Genomic DNA, 6,325 nt, shown 5'->3' with positions numbered 1-6,325 from the left:
TTACAATTACTCGACCTGATATATCATATCCAGTTCAGTTGTTGAGTCAACATATGCATAAGCCTAAAACAATCTCATCTGAATATTACATTCAGACTTTTGTATTATTTAAAATATTCTCTAGGAAAAGGTGTTTTTATATCAAAATCAAATGTTTTCGATATTGTTGGTTATGTAGATGTTGATTGGGTGGTTTTTTGGTTTATTGTGGTGGATCTCTTATTTCCTGGAAAAGTAAGAAACAAAGCATTTTTTCCAGGTCATCTACTGAATCTGAATATCGTGCTTTGGGTTCTGTTACTTGCGAAAATTTGTGGGTATTGAAAATTTTATATGATCTTGGTTATAAAAATTTAACTCATGTGTTAATTTATTGTGATAATGAATCTGCTATTAAGTTAGCTCTTAATCCATTTTTTCATGAAAAGACCAAGCAACGTCCCAAAATTAAGACTAAAAATTTTGATTTTTTGATTAATAAAACCATTATCCAAAACAATGTCATAAAAACATAGTGAATCAGAGTGTATAAAAAACATCCAAGAACATTAGAATTTTATAAAATGTGGAACGTTGTGGTGTGTGCACTGCAGTCATCCCGAGCTCTTCCCTTTCGAAACAGAAGTACCTGAAACATAAACCGTAAACCGTAGACACAAAGCTTAGTGAGTTCCCCAAGATACCACATACCATACATATAAAAGATAAAATGGGCTACGCCCGACATCGGTCCTCGCCTGGCATCGAGCCTCGCTCAGTAAACAAATCTATCAGTCATCACACCCCGCCTAGCATCGGGCCCCACCCAATATACATATAAACATATAAACATATTGTTGAGAGAAAAACTTTTGAGAAACACTTGAACAAATGTTAGAACAAGTTATAAGTTGCGGAATAAAGTTAATCTCAAAGGATCGAAAAGCTCAACAATAATTAGAAGTTAGAGATGTTAGATTGTTAGATGCGGAAATGTAAGTGCGGAAAAGTAAGGAAATATAAATGACATCAAGTTGTATATCAAGTAAACACTAAACTGATTCGTAACAAGGTTTGAAATCAAACATAAGTTAGTAAGAATGATCAGCTTAAGTGAAGAAGTCTCAAGGACTTGATCCGAAGGATAGTTTGAGAGTTAGATCTTAATATCTGAATATAAGTTCTGAAAGATCTTTGAGAGAAATGGAGATAAGATAAAAGATCTAAGATGTGAGAGATAAGAGATGTGTATTCATTCAGAACATGAGAACTCTATTTATAGAGTCTCGAGAATTACAAAGAAAATTGACAAAGATTAAATCCGTTTTAAGTGTCCATGCAAGGCACACTGGATAAAAAAATGCAAAGAGAAAAGTTAACAGATAATCGAAGTCTATGTAGATGAAGACACTGCGGATGCGGTAGACGGTTGCGGTTGAGAAGTTGAATGCGGATCAGGAGATGGCTTCGGATTGGCTAAGTTTAAGAGGGTCACTTTCTTGCTTCAATACATACAATCATACAAACATATGCAATAATCACAAAGATAAATAGCATACATGATAGTTATCGGGCCCCGCTCAGTAAACATATAAACACATATCACATGCATGAGTCACGCAGACAACTAGCATCCTAAACATAACAAACGATGGGCCGACATTGGTGCCTTCAGCCCGCTAAACATAGTGAGGAAACTCACCTCTAGCTGCTGAATCTCTCAAATAAATCTCGGTCTGCTGGTCCGGAAAATCCCTGAGCTAACATCATTAAATAATATGCAATTAATAATTGGATTATCGACACATAATCAAGAATCTAAGCTACTTTTTCAATCTCCAAGGTAAAAGACCATTTTACCTTTTTTATTACTTGGCCCAAAGCTAAAGCCCAACTCACTTGCTCAAAAAGGCCCAAATTCCTAAATGGCATCCCAAGGCCCAATAAGGCCCAACTTCAAAATTGGGCCAAAAATCCATTATGGACCTAATCCCTAGAAAGCCCATAGTCTATCCATGGCCCAAAGTCAGAAGTGCAATGGCCCAACAAGTCCCAAACCCTAAAAGGACCAAAATCGACACATTAGGGAGTACGCCATGCGTACTTGAAACGTACGCCCCGCGTACCGACTGCCTAAGCACAACGTACAAGTCCCTAGTGCACAAAACCCGTATTACGCTGAGCGTACTCTCCTACGTATGCCTAACATACGTATCAGAGGCCCAATAATTCGAAATAAGCTCTTAATGGTTAAGACAAATGCATCCAAACACTTATTTGACCCTAAATATTGTCTTAACACGTAAAGTTGTTAACTTCACTCCTTTGCATGACTTAATGGGAACCAAATCATTGTTTTTATCCACATTATGAACACCAACTCATGCATGCATCAACAAGAACCCTCAAGATGGCATTTTTATGACTTAAAAACTCATCAAGGACCAAATATGAGGCTCAAAGGTCTTGGAGTAGATCTGACTCACAAGGTCAAAAACCTTGGGACCAAAACTTGGAAAAACACCACCCAAAACTAGATCTATACTATAGAGCCATAAAGTTTGAAGCTTTATACCTCCAGAAGGTAGATTAAGATGCACCAAGCCTGGATCCACAAGATTCAAGCAATCCCACACTTCTCCAAGAAGTTCCTTCTTCTTCACTGAGCACCAAAATGCATGAAATCACACCAACAACTCAAGAACCACACCAATAGAGGCTAGGGTTTCGTTTCTAGGGTTTAATGGGATGGAGGCTAAAGATAAAAGGGTTTGAGCACAAGTTAAGGAGCTTAAATAGGGGCCAAGTCCCTAAATTAGGGTTTGGATCTGACTGGAGTACACCCATCGTACTCCTGGTACGCCCAACGTACTTCATGAGGCATCCAAGACCAACTTGCCTATTATGCCCAGCGTACTAGGCTTAGCCTTAAACCCACCAAACATCCGAAAGCCATAACTTCTTCGTTCTAAGCCCGATTTCGATGATCGTTATATACACGGAAAGGTAACGAGAAGCTCTACACTTTTATCAACTTTCCCTTTCCTTAAAATTTTCCAAAATTAAACCCAGAATTCATAAAAGGTCCGAACTAACACTTTACCAATATACCCTTGGGATCCAAAACACAAAACGAACTCCCGGGTCATCCAAACTACATTTTCCACACTCAAAGGGGCTAATTCTTTCTTTCCCGTGTCACGGTCCCAAATTAGGAAACGATTCGGAACAGGGTGTTACAACTCTCCCCCAATTAAATTAGATTTCGTCCTCGAAATCACTCCTTACCAGTTACCACCCTCCTGGAAACCAAAACGCTCCAACCAAAGACCTCTTGATTACTCGATTCCTTAGAAAGGTTGACTCATACACATAACGACCCTCCCAATATACTATCGAACCCGACTTAATCAGAATTCATACTCCTAATAATGAACAACTATTTGGCTCCTCAAATGACACACCAACACCTCACTGCTCTAATTCCTGATGTTCCCAAAATCTTACTTGACCTTTAAGCGGGTAGAACCATTCCGAAACGCAGCTACTAGGACTTCTTATTACAACCTGAACTTGAAAACATCCTTATGATTCTGATCCCTCCAACTGATACCTTTGACATATAATTTCCTTAACCATAACTTGCTGATGAAACGACCTTTTATATGTACAAGAACAACCCCCAACGTGAGCCTCGACCATTTTCCAACCCGGTTCATAACTCACATCCCGAGATCCGATGATTTCTACTTGCATTTCACCAAAAAATTTCTGATTCCAGTGCAACCTTCCACTAATATGAGATCTAAACACCTAATCCCTTGCTGAGACTAACAGCCTCACACCTAGTCTAACCACCAGGCTCCTACTGAGAGTCCAACTGATAAAGCTAGCCTAGCCTATGCATCACACATATGCCAATCACTGACCATGGAGTCATCCCACTCTAATAATAAACCAATACTAGATCCAACCGCTTTCCATCGGGTCTTACCTGTACTAACATAACCATACTAGCCTCACCCACGGGTCACATCCAATCGAGTGCTACACATGCCTAACCTTGCTTCGGACCCTACGGTCCTCTTTCCATAACAATGAGAAATTTTCCGAAAAAATTGCCCTCCTCACCCCAATCATGTGTTGATCCCCTTTCAGTCCAACAACCAATCCTACTATGGCTTACCTCAATCTGGTGATTGCTACGACTACATCGCAGACTAACAACACTTCCCTAATTTTCCATCATCCTTATGTATGCTATGACTACCCCTGATAACGTCTATTTTATGCATATATTTATGACGTTTTCTTATTATTTTATACTATGTTTTTATGCTTTTTAGAACTAAAAGATACTTAATATGCTATGAAATATTAAATTACGATTAAAATAGCAGTTGGAATGCAAAAGGAGGAGAAACGAGCTAAAAAGACGCAAAAAGGGTGTTGCTGGACAGCTTGACCCCTCGTCAGTGTTTTGGCCATATCTCATTACTCGTAACTCTGATTGATGAGATTCAAAATGTTCTGAAAACTAGACACAATTCTGGACGACTTTCATGTTTTGAAAAAATGGTGATTCCCAACGAACTCCTCGATTTTAACACAAAATCGCCGAGTTGAATAGAAGCTTCACGATTCTTGACGCTGACTTGGGGAATACGGGATTTTAATGAAGAACTCGTCGAGTTTGTGTCCAAACTCACCGAGTTGATGCTGAAAACTATAAATAGAGATGGAAATTAGACCTAATGATATATCTTGAACCCTAGATTGATTCCTGCGATTATAAACCCCCAAGAAGCCGTTTTAAGGGTCTAGAAGGCAGTCGGAAGGCAGTTAAGCTTACAGGAGCAAAGATCTGAAGGATTGAGAGCAGATTCATACCGGTAATCATGTGGTTTGTTGTTCCAACTAAGATTAATGTTCAAACATGATTCTATATGCAATTACTTTCTGATTTGGGTGTTAAAACCCTTTGCTTTGTGTTTATGATTAGATGAACCCTTGATTTTGTGGATTAATTGCTATTTGGATTATTTTATTTGTGTTTAATTAATCTTGTTAAGGTTGTTAAAAGATCTTTATGTGTTAATGACAATTATTTTCTATTAATTACTAAGTATATTGAGTTGTATGAACATCCGCTTGATTGCTTGCCTCTTCTGATTTTTATGACCATCAGGATTGTAAGCCTAGTGTTGTGAACATAACCTAGGGTTAATTAGAAAATAAGTAAATTAATGTGTGAGCATGTGTGATGACCAACCACATATGAGTTAATTGAACCAACCAATTTGATTAACTATTATTACAAGTCTTGCTTGATTCGAACTGAACACTAGGAAACTTGTTAGTTTAATCAACTGATCACTTCTTGAATTTACTTGTTTGCTAAAGGATTAGTAATAGTGAACATGAATCTAATCATATTAGAAATCAGTGAACATGAATAAATAAATCTACATGTGCAATTATCTATGATTTTAAGATGTAATTTTTCTAAACCAAAGTACCTAAAGAGATTTGTGTTCCAGTCAGTTTATCGAGATTTATTGTTTAGTCGTTTGCTCGAAATTTAATTCCATAAAACCTTTCTTTACTGTTTTCGTGTGTTTTGTGTGACCTATAATCAAACATTCTAAATTAATTCACTACTGTTCCCCTTGCGTTCAACACCCTTGCTTATCAAAACTATACTATACTCGATCGGGTTCATTGTCTGTAAGGTGTGGTTTAGATGCGATAAACTAGGAACTATAAATAAAAAACTAGTGCATTAAAAATACATATAAATATTTTGGCGCTGTTGCCGGGGAACAGTTTTCAATTAATTTGGTTTATTTGATTATTCGTTATTTTTTTCGTTTTTATTTTTATTTTTATTTTATTTTCGTTGATATTAAGTCACTTGTTGGGAAGGTTTTGTTGTTATGTGCAGGAATTCGTGATCATACGCATTGCTTGGTTTTACTTTTTGCATGGGTTTCAAGATTACAAGCGATTAGGGAATTCTTGACTTGTTTAGTCTACTACTTTGGTGATTTGTCTAACTCAATCCACGAGGCGTAGTATAACAAGGTGTATCATGGTGGTTAAGTGGAAGACTGAACTCTTGCTACTCTTGACTAGTTGGGTCAACTCTTGTTCTACTTATTAGTTAATGGTGCAAAGAAAACAAAGGAAATAGTCTGACAGATCCCAAAAGTTTTTGCTTTCACAAACCACCTCTTGCATGCAAGGGATTTAATAAACAATTGTAGCTTGATTTCGACGAAGACGAGTGATCGGGATATCCTTTTTAGTTATTTTGTATAGTAATTTTTTTAGTTATTTTAGTGAG

This window comes from Lactuca virosa, chromosome 2 (genome assembly GCF_052849685.1).
Source record: "Lactuca virosa cultivar CGN04683 chromosome 2, Lactuca_virosa_CGN04683_v6, whole genome shotgun sequence".
NCBI lineage: Eukaryota > Viridiplantae > Streptophyta > Magnoliopsida > Asterales > Asteraceae > Lactuca > Lactuca virosa.
Note: the sequence above shows the minus strand (reverse complement) of the source record.